The 15,444-nt window shown below is 41.6% G+C and overlaps 1 protein-coding gene across 32 annotated transcripts in view; it reads left to right on the top strand.

Annotated features, from left to right (window-relative positions):
• Window positions 1–15,444, top strand: part of magi1b (membrane associated guanylate kinase, WW and PDZ domain containing 1b) — a 141,407-nt gene that overhangs the window by 44,790 nt on the left and 81,173 nt on the right. The gene's annotated exons all lie outside the window — the stretch shown is intronic.

Here is a 15,444-nt window from a genome sequence, read left to right as displayed (position 1 = left end):
ATGAAAAGTCATTAAGGGTCATTTGTTGTATAACAAAGTAAACTGGGAGAAATATCGTTCTTAGTATATTTACGGGGATCTTACTGAATGGCAGGTGACCAGGTGGCAGCCTGATGCTTGTTCTCACTTTGAATCTCACTGGTTTCAGAGTTAAAAAGCAAGTTCTTATTCAGAGTCAATTATTAGTCAACTTTTGCTGTGTGTCAGGTAAAGCCTGAGCAGCAGTTAACAGTGTGACAGACACACACAGCCTGTAATGTAGTTGTTCTTGTCCAATCGGTGACTTCAGCGACACGAGAACCTCGGGAGCTTCGGCATGTAAAGTTTGTGGGGCGTTCCCGGTCAACCTATCGCATCCTCCCCTGAGTAACGGGGGCACATCGGTGACACACTCCCTTTCCTGGCATCCTTCCAGGCTTTCTCCTCCCTGCCTTTTTGCCTTCCTCTTCCTCTGTTTTTGCTTGTCCTTCACTTTTTTTTTTTTTTTTTTTTGCTTTTGTGTTTTGTCTCTGCTCTCCCTCCAATTTTACTTTTACTGCCTTCCAACAGCAACTCCATCCTGTTTGGCACTAGAGATATTGTTCTCTTTAAATATTTCACTTGCTCTGCCTTGCTGCTAACTTTTGATTTACCAAGTGCCCTCCCAGCCTGAACCAGTTCGACTGTCTTCAGAGATTAACAGTATATAACTGTTCACAGCTTCATGTGCAAGATGGAAGTAGTCACTTTAAAACTTTAAATTCTTGGTTTTTGTTGTGCTCACCTCTTTCTCACTGCCCTCGCCTGTACCTTTCTTCCCCATCACCCCTCCATCAGTCTCCATCTACCTCCAACTGGGCTGTCTCATGAGAATCCCCAGAGCTTCACTGGTTCACGGACCCTAATTTTGAAAAGGCTGCTAGCACAGCTCCTCATCCATAGAGAGCCAAAGATGAAAATTAAAATTTAAGCTGTTGCTAATGAAACATGCAGCTGAGACCTTAAATTTTGGTCCCTTGCTTTGCTTGTCATTCACCAAATATCTGGAAATGCTCCGTGGATGGACTTGAGGTAGAAAATGTCTACTTAGGCACCACTTAACATCACTGAATGACCAATTCTGTCGGATATGAACTGATTCAAACCTGGAGGCTTTAGATGATATCATACTGACACCTGACCTTCAATATCTCACACTGATGCAAAAATGTAACCTAGTATCTGTGCGTAGGAGCGATGTTTAGCATCGATCCAGTGTTTATCCTGCCGAGCCGTCGCAGTGAAAGATGAGCTGTTGACGTTTAGTTGCACGCGTTAGGATGCTTTTGCATGGCTCAAACACGTGATGGTGCACGATGTAAAGAGTTGATGGTGATGACTGGCTCTCAGCCCGCTGATTCCCTGTCTGCCAATAACGTAGACCTTCCATGCTCCACTCTGTTTCATCCTCAAGTTTGACTAATGTTCTCCCACGGCTGAGTGGCTCACTGCTTTGCAGGACTCTCGACTTTGCTCTTATCAGGCTGCATTAAGACCGAGTGTCCTTCATCTGAAAGTATTTTAGCTCCAGCATTTTTGTTGCAGAAATTCAAAGGGCACCGTTTCATAATAGATTGCCTTTTGTTTAAAAAGTAATCCATTAATGACAACATAAACATCATCCATCATCCATGCGACTCTGCTCGCTCATATGCTCTGGGCCTCTTTGTTACGTTTCTACCAAAAATGAACACAAAATGATTTTAGTTAAATCATCTCAAGGAATATGATAATTATTAAGCAGTTTGCACTGATAATAACTGAATATGGGTTAAATGTATTATAATAAGCAGAACCATAACCACTTATGTTAAACCACTGGCCAGCAACACAAGGAAAAGTCAGCTTAATGGATTAAATAGGCTGTCCGTAAGTTTATTTTAGGAGGAAATTCAACTTCAAGTGAGGTAGCTGTAAAGGTCTTTATATACATGAAGATTTATTCCTTATACTACAGCAAACTGAGACACAGCAATCACACAACGATTCTAATCATACATAAAGTATATGCAGCGGATGATTGAGGCCTGTGCAACTAGAACTTAAAAAGAACCCCGGCTTTTAAGACATGTTTGCTCTAAAATATGTACTGTGCTTTCGATAATATATATGTGGTATTAAAATACTCCAAATGTTTTCCTTTTAAGCACATTTTATATAAAACTAGTTTACCAGTAGGCCGCCATTGTTATTTACTTCTCAATGCACTCTGGGTAGTGACGTCATACGGTTGCACCGCATCGAGTTCACAGTTGGCAGCGCACTGGAAATGGCTTCTGTTCAACCTTTCCAGTTTGAACCAGAGCAAACCGAGACAGAGGATGAAAATAGTCAACCAGCACTTAGTTTAGATGAAGATGAAAACGATCCGTCACACGAGGACGAGAGAGTCAGGGAAAACTACTGGTGTCTGTGCGGCTACTGCTTGCCAATGGCAACGGCGACTGAGAACGTTTGTTTTAAAGAGCTCAATTTTATGGCAGCAACTATCCATGGTATCATATAACCACATGAAAAAAAACCCATTAATATAATTCTAATTTTTATTATACAGTGAAATTACGATATCGTTGTTTTTACAGATTCTCCATGCAACACAGTGCACCAGAACGTTGAAGCCGTATGTCTTAATCCAGATGTTCTTTGGGCAGCCCTTGTTAGCCTCCATGACCAGTATAGTGCTGGTCTACCAGGTCGTAACCAGGTCACTAATAGGCAAATTAATTAATATCGTTGCTACACTATAAAAAAACAAAACGGGTTAGCTGAACAAAAGCGCCCATACTGCTGACAACCAATACATGTCATCATCGCAGAATGCATTGTGTGCAAAAAAACATGGCCGCTCCGACGGCTCCAAAAGAGTTTTAAACAACAAAGATTTAATGAATAACAAACAAATTGTAGATATTCTCAAGTATGTTTTTATATAGTGGAGATGATTTGTAACATATTTAGAGTAACTTTTAAAGACACTTTCAGAGTAAATACTTTCAAGGAGTTTCTTTTCTCTCTCGTCTTTGTTGATCACAAAGATTCATCACATGGTCACGTCTTGGCTCTAAAATTGGGAGATTTAAGGTGGTATCTGGACAGCGTCCATGCTGACAGGTTTAAGATTAGGTGAGAGGATGATTTAAGGGTTATTCTTAGGCAGTGTGGTGTAGGATTTAAGTTGTGCACATGCTGGGGAAAAGAAGATGCTAGTTGTTTTAAGTCCAAGCATAATATGATGGCATGACTGAAGCTGTGCCCCAGCTGCAGAGATGAAATCTGCTTGTGATAAGTGGTACCATGATGCCCCACCTTCAGGCTCTTTTTCAGTTGGATAAGGCATACCGTCTCAGTTTGGTGGTCTCCTTCCACAGGGTAATTTATATCTCAGAGGGTGAGAAAGTGTTGGCCTTGAATGCATGTCTTTGTGTTTACTTTATGGCCTCTTCCAGTAATTTCCTTCAAAGAAAAACGTGGTGGTGGTAGAAATGCAGCAGTTTTTAAATTACGGTTATGAAATGGTCTGTCCATGATAAGCACACTTTAAAGGAAAATCTGAGCTTTCACATTTGACAGCCAGTCGAGCAGTTCAGCTTTTCCTGTTGACAGGAAGCAGTGGAGAAGAAGCTGCGACACGGGCAGAGCACAGTGTTGGGCGGCGGCGGCGGCGTTGGGGGGATGTGTCCTGTTCGTCAGTGCTTCGTCACCGTGGTTTGGAATTGGACCTTTGCAGTGGATTAAGGCGGTGAACTGGTGTCCTCAAACCTGGGCTCTCTCCAGCCTGAGCCTCTGGTGTAATACTGTGGTGCTAAGTGCTACACATGTCTCTGTGCGTGCATGTGTGCAGTCGGATTCTGCACATTCTCCTCCTGCTCTGTGTGTGTTAGAACAACTCGAGTTACATACGCAGATAGACGCAGATTCACTTTAAGTGTCTCCGTACACACGCACACATAGACAAAGTGCAGCACATGGTTCATTGGGCTTCATCTTGCTCGTTATGTTATACAGCTGGGAAATAACCGTAGATAACCGTACGGGCAGCAGATGAACACATGCATGATGCACTCGTGCAAGGACACATGCGTTCATGAGGCAGGAGTGTGATGTGGAGTAATTGATGCATGAGAACTTGCTGCCTGTGCAGGCACTCGGGCTTAAGAGTTTGGTATTTTTGTGTGTGTGTGTTTGGTGCTGAATGCATGAGAGCGCCTCACTTTTTAACTAATGAATTTTGGTGTACTGCTGTTTGCTATGACAGTTTGCTTCTGAGTGTTTAGTAAATGTCTTGTTAATACCCAATGCACTGCTCATGCTCATCTGTCCCTGTTGGTTGTAAGTGTGTGTGTGTGTGTGTGTGTGTGTGTGTGTGTGTGTGTGTGTGTGTGTGTGTGTGTGTGTGTGTCACATCCTGTCTGGCCTGGAGTCAGCTGTTAAGGGATGCAGGGCTGGATGAGCCATGCCTGATGCTGACCCAGAAACGACTGTAGACGTAACCGGCAGTGACTGCTGCCCTATTAGCCCACAACTCTGAAATTTCATTGTGTGTGTGTGTAAGTAGGTATTTTCTAATACTTGTTCTTTTTTAACTATGGTATTCAGATAACATTTGTCAGCGTTTCCACAACAGAATAACACACAGCGTTACAAAGGTGGACAAAGTGATGATCAGCATGGTGCACATCGGATAAGTTTGTGTTTCTCGCGTTCACACTGTATGTCTCCAAGTGTGCGCGCGTGTGCGTTCTCATCCTGTTTCTAAAATTAGATCGGCCAGCAGATGTAGTTCGTTTCAGTGTTCATCCGCATGAGCAAGACTGCGTTGCCTTTGTTTTGTTTTTTTTGTTTTTTTGTTTTTTTTTAATGCGTTCACACAACATCTTGAGCGCGTCTTGAGTCAGCAGTGTGATGGGAAAGTGGGTCAGTCATGCCCTCTTCAGGCATGAGACATGGATGGACAGATGGATGGAAAAAGAAGAGGAGGATTGGATGTAGATGTTGATGGCTCAAAGGATGTGGCAGAGGGAAGGAAATTAGTATTTTAATGATGTAAGGCGGGTCAAGTAAGGAATTGCATAAGAGGGGAAAGAGATGAGACAGAACCGGAAGAGGTGGTCTGCTCTTCAAGATATGTAATAGAAAGAAGTTTATATCCATAAATCTACGATGCCCAGCACAGAAAGGGCACACGTGACATTGAACTGACATTTTGCATGACAAGAACCTTCTTGTTTATACTGACTTTGTCTACTTTTTTGTTGGCAGACACATTCCCAAAAATGCATGCATACCAGCTTGTTTGCATTTATAGCATCTTATCTCCAATTTGATTTAAATCCCGAAAAGTTTTTGGGTTTTGAAACCTGTAACCTGTAAGAACACTTAACTAGATACACAAGTTTTACCTGTTTCACAAAGAGTTAAAAGTGAATGTCCACGATGGGGATTTTTTAAACACAGGATGTTTTATTAAAGCAATTTAGCAGAAGCAAACAAAAGGGTGCATCAAACAATAATAATAATCACGTAATAAACACTGGAATTATCCTTATTATCCTGGCAACCTGTCCTGGACGTACCCCACCTCTTGCTGTATGGCAGCTGGGATAGACTCCAAAGGGTGGTCAGGCTTAATTATATAAAAACAAATTCTCATTCACTTAAAACGCTCTGTGGGATTCCTCTTCCTCTGAACTCGGCATGTTGTCAGATCAGCTCAGGAGACTCTTTTGGGGAATCTGTTTAGGTGTCTGTTGTAATTACAGTTGTTATTCGTGGCCACACCTCTAACCGAAGGCATCAGCAAACACAGCCAACAATCAGCAAACAGGCTGTACAGTCACAGCACTCACAGTCTCTCATACTTAATGATCCTGAGTGACATGTGCCCCCTGGTGGCAGACTTAATGAGCTCGCCCTGGGCTCCGAGGTGAGGCCGACTGTGGCAGACATTGTTTAATCATAGAGAATAACTGAGTCTTCCCCATGTGGCCAATTAGAAGCCAGGAAATCTGCAATGAACACAAGGAATCCCAACAGCTGGTTGTACAGTTGTAGACAGGCAGGAGGGACGTACCTCACTCTGGGTCTGTCTTTAATATGAACACGCTTACAATAAGCCTCCCATTTCTCTGTGATTTTCTTTTTTCTTTATTATTTTCTTTATGACTTGATGTTTTCCTGACTTGTTTACATTTTTGTGTTTTGCTTTACTAGTTTGCTTGTGACACGGCTGTAATTCTGCCACTTTTCACCCCATTCTTTAAGTTATTCCTCCCTTTAATCCATCCGTGGCTTTGACCAGTGGTTGGCCTGTCGATGCAGTGTTCGCCCACTGTGGTCCTGGGGTGACTTCACACACTGACTCTGATTACACCCCAGCAGATGACCAATTTATCTTTCTCTGAAATGGAATAGAGCGTGTAGAGAGGCCAGGACATATTATGGTAATTCATCTCAGCAATCTAAAGGGCCAATAAAGATGGACATTTTCAGCTTAGTCACAGAAATTGCCAGCAAGTCCTCTGGTGGTCTGTGCTTGATATTTTGAGCACATCTTTGCTTTGGATTACTGTCATGCTTTTGCTGCATACATGGGAATTTTGGACTTGGGGTGGGGGAAACAGGCCTTTGGTGGTGCTTATTGGTCAGCACATAGTTAAGTTAGCTTAGAGACCTTTGTGGAGTTTGTTGTTCTGTATAGCTATTTCGATAACCGCGTCATCACGACCAAAGGTTTCTTTTTATTATCTGGAGGTTCTTTTCAAAGCTCAACAATCTGATGTTGCTCGTGTCATCAGATATAATCCTTATGGTTGTATTATATTAGTTACATACAGACTAAATCTAGGACCTCTGAGAAACCGCAGCACAACGAGGCATGTAATTAGCACTGTTACCTCTGTGCTTGTGCATGCATTTTGCAGAGGTGGGAGATACTGATGATGCTGTAGTTAAAAATTGTACAATTTGTGTCTGATTGGTCCTGATGGTCGTTGTTGCTTTTCATAACTTGTCCTTAATTGCATTAAGTGATGTATTATTTTGCATAAATCATCGAGTAGAAAAATCCATGTGTCATGCCGTAACCAGGTTAATAACAGAGCAGGGCTTTTATTTATAGTGGCGAGTTGTTCTAAAATGGGCTTTTCTTCAGCTGCCACATGTCTTTCTGGTTGTGATTGTACAAGAAGAGCACTTTGCTAAATGACAGTTGTTGTGTTTGAAGGTTTAAGGTGGCTGTGTCCCAGGATCCCCCTTATCTCTGTGTCTGTCTTTCCTATGTGTGCACACAGAGACCTCTGCCATCACATTTTTCACTGAGTGTAAACATTTTACTGCCTGTTCTTATTTATCTTACACGTTTTTGCCATCTTCCACTTTGAGTGGATTTTTCCTTCGTATCACAGTCCTGTGCTTCCCTTGTCTGTGTCTGGCTTAAAGCACAGGTCTTCCTTTCCAGCCGGGGACCTTATTCGTATCAGAGGGCCAATCAGTTGGACTGTCACAGGAGACTAGAACATTCATTGGTCTTGAAATGTTGCCTGTCAGTGCATTAGGGACGGTGATGGAGAGGCAATTATCTCCAAAATACTTGTCTCAGAGGCTTTTACGTCAGTCAGTCAATAATCTCATTGTTAGCTGAGTAAATCCTGGCTTTAAATAAATGAACCTCTTAATTAAGCAGTTATTATGATGTTGATTTACTTTGCATATTAACTTTATTTTGTTTTTTTTGGTTCTGTGGTGATCATGGAGACTGTAAATATATACAGATCCATGCATGATGGGTCCTCTCACTCACAAGCCTAATCTGGAAGCCTCTTTGTTCGCACAGGCTCATACTGTATGTAGGAGGCATCAAAGCAATATTAATAACACAGAACTTATGGCACTGTTCAGCACCCACACAAATCTGGATCCAGCCACTGTTGTTATTATTTATAGTGTCTGAGTCCTTGGCTAGCGGATTGCTGGTGTTTGTCACATCAGACAGGTGCTCATATTGTGTAAATAATGGCCTTTACAAATACCAACTCGACGTCACTCACATGCATGCAGCACACACACAGTGCTCAAACCTGTGAATGGTTGCATGATGTGCTTCTCACAGTCCACTGTCAGATTGCAGATGAGGAAGTGATATCTCTACTGCAGCCTTTTTTTGCCGCCCCACATGCTGATGTAAATCCTCTGAGGATTTCTTTCCCCTCTGTGAAGGACTGCAATCAATGAAAGCAATCTAGGAATATAGTAAACAGGCAAGCAGCTCTGGGACACGCAACCATATAGACAGGATTGAAAATGTGTCAGAGACTTAACCCTGATCGTGTTGGATATGCTTTTTTTTTTTTTCTTCTGATCTGGACTCAACGAGGTGCATCTGTCAAAGTACCAAACTTTGTATTTGTTGTTTCACCGCTGCACCAAAAAGACCATATCTCGTCCTGCATCTTCTGCGCTTTCACAGCCTCGGCTGCAAAGTGATGCACCTAATTTGAGACTCACTCAGCTGTGAAGATTTTCAAGAAACATGCTAGCAAACAAGCAATTTGTGTAGCAACCTCTCACAAAAAAGATCTGATTTGCACTTAATTGAGTACCGTTTCTGACATTATGAGGATAACCTATGTTTCCTGATGGGCTCTGATGTTTTTCTTGCTATACTGGGCTGGTTAGGGGGAACAAAAATGCTGGTGAAAATGGATTTTCCTCTGAGAAAACAGATGGCTTTGTCATTCAGTCAAAGTCATATCCAGATACATTATTCAGCATCTGAGTGCATTTAGTCCTCAATTTAGATCTCCGCTGCCTCATGCAGGCATTGATTGAGAAGCGGCGTACCCCTACCTCTGACCGAAAACTCATTCAGTCACACATTCACGCGATTTGTTGCAAACGCACGAGTACAACAGTATCCATAATGCTGTGTCTAACAATTGCATGGTTGCGTACGCGAGGCCGCTAGCAGTTCTTTTTAAAGAAATCGTGACACAAAACTGCAAACCCAACACATTGACTTAAACTCACGTCTCAGAGCGCTGAAGGCAGTCTGTGATCTTTTCACTTCAGTTAGTCACTGCAAAGACCACTTTTGAGTTTCACAGAGTTCCCAGTACCTCTGATGTGCAGACTTGATTACATTGTTCAGTTAACTGTAAGGTATACATCTCAACATTGTTTTTCAACTAATCTTTTTAGCATCCACACACCTCATTCAGTTTTGCATCGGTAATTTGTCCGTGAGGTTATAGTACCGATGTCTCACTATAGGCATTTCAGATTTATGGTTCATGTAGCTCATCTTGTAACTATTGCGGCAGATTATTTATTTATTTTCTTTTACCTTTAAGCTCTAAACTTCATTTTAGTTCTTGTTTAGTGTGAAGTCTTTGTAGCTGTAGTATTTCAGTCTCTTTGTTGACATTTTTATCAGTTCAAGCAATATTTTACATGTGAAGTAGCCATGCATACGTTTAGAGTAAGTCGTAATTTCTTTATATTGCACCGAGCAGCACATTTACATTAAAAACTCAGTTCCATGTGTCACTGTTCTTAATGTGGCTCTTGATCCATTTTTTTGCTTTTTCTTGTATTTTTGTAAAGCATTGATAGTCCAGAGGGGGGCAGCAGACTATGCCTTGCTGTCTCCCATCACCACCTTTTACCACAGCCTGTACTCATCTGGCAGCTGTTGCTATGGATACAGAGCCCATCTATTGCTGTGATGCAAGCCACATCTAATAGAGCAACCTAGGGGGTAGTGTTGAGTTCAAAGACGGGCTTGTTCGCACAGACACACATGCCTGTCTGCTCTGTGAATGTGAAATCTCTGCCTGGTGGTTTGGGAGTTCTTTTTCAAAGGGCTGTTCATTATAGTAATATCTTGACAACGACCTTAATAAAAAACTTAGAAGGGAAAGTATTTCTGCCATCCTCATTTTACCATGTTTTTCACCCGCAGGGATCTACATAATCTCCGCTGGTGCACACAGACCTAACCATGGTGGTTTAGTTATCGGTGATAATATGGATGTGAACTATCTAGAGGTCACTGGTCGAGGGTCACATTCGGCTCTCTCTGACTTCTCTGCCTGTTTCTTAATCATTATGACATATGGCTAAGCTTTGATCAGGGGTGATGAAAATGTTAAGTGTAGATAGCTGCTGAGTTAAATCAATTAAATGCTGATTAGCCCCGATTATCTGATTAACTAGAGCCATGGATGGACTGCTCACTTAAGAGGTGATTATATAAGACATGACTCTGGGCAGCTTGTGTACATAGCTAAATTTAACTTGTAGTAGGTCAAGTTGGGATGGCATGAATCCATTTGACTTTAAAGCCGGTTATGTCCCACTTTGGAGGAACTAAATTTAACAATAAACAGCCCAGAGAAAGGGAGGATTTAGTTCTAATCATAGCTTTTGCCTGGCAACATGCCCCTTGATGTTCAAAAGACAATTCGTGAGAGGAGGACGGAGGAAAAAAAAGTTATTTGTTACCTTGTGTGCCAGACTCTTTGTGTATTCTACATCGATACGACACCCAGTGCCCAGCCAAACATGGTGGCACTGCCAAGTCTGGCTTGGCTAAGTGTAAAACAGGCTGGCATCCTCGCTGGCATATGACAGTGTTTTCTGCTTTGTCACTTTGTGTTGCTTTGTGTTAAGAGGACGATTGCATCTACCATTGCCCGCTGCGAAGACCGAACCTGCGGTCAAAATCGTTAGATGCCTCTGCACAAAGAGCCTTTTTAAGCAGTGCAGGAAATACATTTAAGTCAGAGCGGTGGGGAATTTATGGTTATAATAAGACCAGCATGCTGATGTCCAACTGTAAATAAACTCTATCTTACTGCAGGTTTTAGTACCAGGGTTAATATGTTTTACAAAGTCATTTTGCAGCTATGAAATAACTTCATGGACATAATTTGCAATTGAACAAAAAGGTGATAAATCACAATGCAGACTATTGCAAAATGTTAAAAATCAGGTGAGGGCATCACCATCAGATGGTGGGTTCTACCTGCAAGCAGCATCGATGAAAACTGATGATCAATCCAACGGCTGCCGAGGTTTCTCACTCTGTATCAAAGTGGACAGAAAGATGTACCAACTGGCCTATAAGTGCTATGTTTCCTTGAGCTGTGGCATGAGCACTCAGTCTGTTTTGACATCTTTTTCCTCTTGCCACATCGGAGAAAATTAGAAATGATAGTTTGTTTTCTGCAAGTTATTGAGAGTAATGTGAGCGGGGAAAAACACACTCTCTTATGCGAGTACTTGTCTGGAATTACATGTAGAGCATGTCAAACTTCCATTATGGGATTCTTCCAGAAAAAGTAATCAACTTTAAGTACGTTTGGATTTTGGCCTGAGCCCAAGTCCTAAATGGACAGCCTCAGCTACTTTAAAACTGTGCAAACATGTAAGATTAATTTTAGGATCAGCAGCAGGGTTATGTAGCCAACGTGTAGCTGTAGGTTGCTGGATATCGAGCCAGCTTTTTGGGGGCTCCCCCACTATGCAATGCCATTCCTTGTCTAGAGTGTAACGGGTGCGTGACTCCTCCCATTACTAAATCAGCAGAAATCGGTCAAACCTTTCCTTTCTTACTAAGGCTGCCCCGCGAGCAAGGAGGATCGAGTTTCAATGAAGTTTTCTTTTTCCATGCTGTGAATACAGATGTCAACTGCCAGTGGAGGGTCTAGCTGGTGCCACGGCTGGCTATGCATGTCTGAGCAGGGACTTGGCTGGCTGATCACAGCCGAGGGGTGCCGGGCTGGGTTCAGTGGGGGAAGATGCCTGGAAAGTAGAGGGGCTTTCCACATTTCAGCTATGTCTAAAAACTCTTTTGATGTTTTGCCTGACTTACTCTGATGTTCACGTTCTGTGTGACAGACCCTGCCTCTCTCTGTTTTGTATAAAAAACCTTCTCGCTCACCTCCCTTCTGTTGTAGATCGCACGTCTCCGGTTAGAAAATCTCGCTTGTTTCAGTGGGATTATGGAAAATCTATAACAGGTGGGCTTTGTTTTAGGGATACGTCTTTTCTAATTATGTGTTTGCAGTATGATTTGGGTGGGTGGCCTCTGGGCTAAATGGTCTCTGAATTCTAGTCTGCTGCCTGCCTGCTCTTTGTTCCATCATGGCAGGTTCATAGAGTTCGGTGATGTTTTTGTGTTAACTGAATTACAGGTAAAATCATCAGGGCATCAGAATTAAAACGATCTGAAATTAAAGCTCAAAACTAAAACTGAAAGATTTTTAAGATGTTCATTTTACATACAGAAGCGGCGCTATTTGCCATCACAGCCAGAGTGCTGTGTCATTGTATAGATGGTACCAAAACAGCACCTTGGTAGCAGTTAATGGTTTAAATTTATACTTGGCAGTCTTTTTAAGGAGCTGACTAGCTGTTTTTAAGGTTTAAGGAGAGGTGATCATGAGAGGTATCATGTTGACCTGACTCATTGCTGGTACACTATCCACTCAATAACAGTGGATTTTTTTTTTTCCTACCGTTTCATCAACCAAAACATATTTGGAGGCAAAAGACACAAAAGAATCTCACGTTGTTGGATCACTTAAGGATAGTGGTTTTAAAGTACTCAGCTGGGAAGGGAAAGGCAATAGGAAATGTGGTCGAATGGTATTTGACCTCATACCAGAAACAACAGAGTACATCGTGTAGCTGCAGAAAGAGGTTCATTTGACTCCCGAACCTCATGCATACTTGGTCCCAGCAGACATCTAAGTACCGGCCAAGGAAAAGCTAGTGGTCACTCATCCTGCACTTCTTGTAGAACATTGTTCAAGATGGTGTGCTTTTATTTGGCTTGCGTTTAAAGCATGGAAGTAATAGTACCACAGTGTGCAGGAAGATTGGGGGTTTGGCTGTACTTCTACTGTCCTTTCTGGTGGACCTTAAAATTAACTTTGCCACTCAAGGTTTAAATGTCAGGAGAATTCGTAGTGTCCAACTACATTAGAAGAAAAGAATAATTTAACGTGTGATGGGAAGCTTGTGCTCGACAGTTTGAAAAGATGTAAATATTATCAGCATCTCCTTCAGCCAGGTTCTACTGTTAGCTAGCTGTATGTTTCTTTTGGCTGCCAAATGCAGACTTTAGATAAAAAATAGTTTGTGGGCCTTGTGATTTCTGAAAAGAGACTGATTCAGAGTTTTGTTTTTTCCTTATTTTGTATTTGCCTTGAGTTCCAAGGCAAGTAACATCTAAGTTGACTTGATTTGCTTCTCACATCTGGATCTTGTATCCTGAACAAATCCTAATTGTATTTTTATTTTGCTTTGTTTTATTGTGTTCCTTTCAGATGTGCCAGATGAAATATATTAGGACTTGACTTTTGGCATAGAGTCTTAATATGGAGCTCTAGCAGGTAATTTCAGTTTTAGGGAAAAAAGGCTTAAGCAGCTTCTTTGTAATGGTGAGCTTTAGTACCAGCCTGGTCTATGCAGGTAGTTGAAATTGGGTCAGACTTTCCCCTAAATGCTTACTGTTAAATGCCATATTTTGACACCAGGTGGGGATCAGTGGATAGCCTTAATTATCAGCTCTGTACAGGAGCAGAAGGATGACAGATAGCGCTATCTACTTAATTACATTGGGACATGTTGATTATCTTCTTATCATTTACTACTCTGGCAGTCCTTTAGGGTCTTGTTATTCATACTTTTGTGACTTTGAAGGATGGCTGCTCATTTTTACGAAAGCATCGTTGTTCCATCAAGATAATGGCACACAAAGAGAGAGTTGGGGGAGGACAGACTCAATGTAACTGGATTAGCTCTTATGCAATTGCTCCTTGAGGTGCTGTTGATGGCACACCCATCACCAACCACGTAAAAGGATTGTGCTAGCTTTCTTAAGCCGGCCTGCTTCATCTGAAAGAGTGACTCATCTTTTAATCAGCCAAAATAATGTGTACTGATGATGCACAAAAGCTGCTGCTGAGTTTGATGAGCACTTGGTTTTGAGCCTGATTGGAACTGCAGAATTCAGCATTTTTGGATCTTGATTCATATTAGTGGCTACACCTCTTTATGGCTAAAAATATACCACAATATTGAGTTAACATTACTAGGAAAAACCTAAATTGTACTATGTTGTGCCATCATTCACTTTGGGTGACCTTTTAGTGATATTGCAGGGAGTCCAGTCCAAATTTCACATTGGGTTACACAATCAGTCTGAAGTCTGGCAGGAAGGAGTACCCATGGCCCTCTAGTAATTGTGTACATGAGCACATCAGAGAGTGCGTTAGGCTCTCTGTTGGCGTGAGAGTTAGCTTGTGACCTGTTGTGAGGATTACAACTGAGTGATATGTCTGTATGGGACGGTGCCAGGAGCAGCATACCCTCCCAACAGCAAGCTCAGATAGTGATGGAAGACTTGACCTCTTTTTATAGACAGCTTACGCATCATCGATTAGTAAAACTGATTTATAACGGTTCACCTTTGCAGTGGTCGAAGACCTCAGTTTATTTATAACGGAGTCAATTACATTTCAATACATGGAGCTGGATTAACTCCTAGTAAGGAGTGTGATCTACAGACGCTTTTTTAAAAAAAATTTTTATTTTTTATACAAATTAAGAGAAATATTAAATTTGAACTTTTTATTTAAAACAGAAAAATGAAGATGAGGAAAAAAAACTGCAAATTCAGAGGAACAACAGTTAAATGTGTTCTATGCTGACATTTTAATTACCCGACTGCTTCCAAACCACAATTTGATAATTTGCCCATATGTTTCTGCATCTACTTTGTGCTTCTTCATGTATATTGTCATGCATCACAGACAAAATATTTGGTCACAATCAAATAAAAGGCAGGCGCACCATACCTGTGCATGGTGTGCTTCCATTGTAGGTTTACATCATTAAAAACAAAAACAATATTTTCTGCTAACCAATGCAGAATGCTCTTCTGTACTTTGGTAACAATCTCAATCATCTTATTAAACACACACACCGGCACGCATGTACACACACATACACACTTACACACAGTTTCCATGGAAACAGAAACCAGGGCCTTTTATGATTGGTTGTTTGCCCAAGACAACCAAAAATGGTCTCGGCAGCCATGCAAAGATGGGAGATACATCATTTGTATAATGAGTAATGGGACATACACTAATGAAGAAAATAAGATGTTTGTTGTTGCCTGAAGGAGTCTTGTCACGAAATTCGATCATGAAATTGTCATCGAGTATAAATTGAGTATAAAACCCAGTTTTTCAGTCTGTTTAGGGTGACGGCAGACATCTCGGCTCTTTTTTTTTTTCTGTTATGTTCTCAGACTGCATGTGATGCGTTTGAACAGGCGTGGAACTGCCACTAACGTGGACAGTATCTGTAATAACCACACACAGGCACAGATTCGGGAGCAAACACACACACATA

The sequence above is a fragment of the Astatotilapia calliptera genome, chromosome 5 (assembly GCF_964374335.1).
Source record: "Astatotilapia calliptera chromosome 5, fAstCal68.1, whole genome shotgun sequence".
Taxonomy (NCBI): domain Eukaryota; kingdom Metazoa; phylum Chordata; class Actinopteri; order Cichliformes; family Cichlidae; genus Astatotilapia; species Astatotilapia calliptera.
Note: the sequence above shows the minus strand (reverse complement) of the source record. Positions and strands in the feature narration are given on the sequence as shown.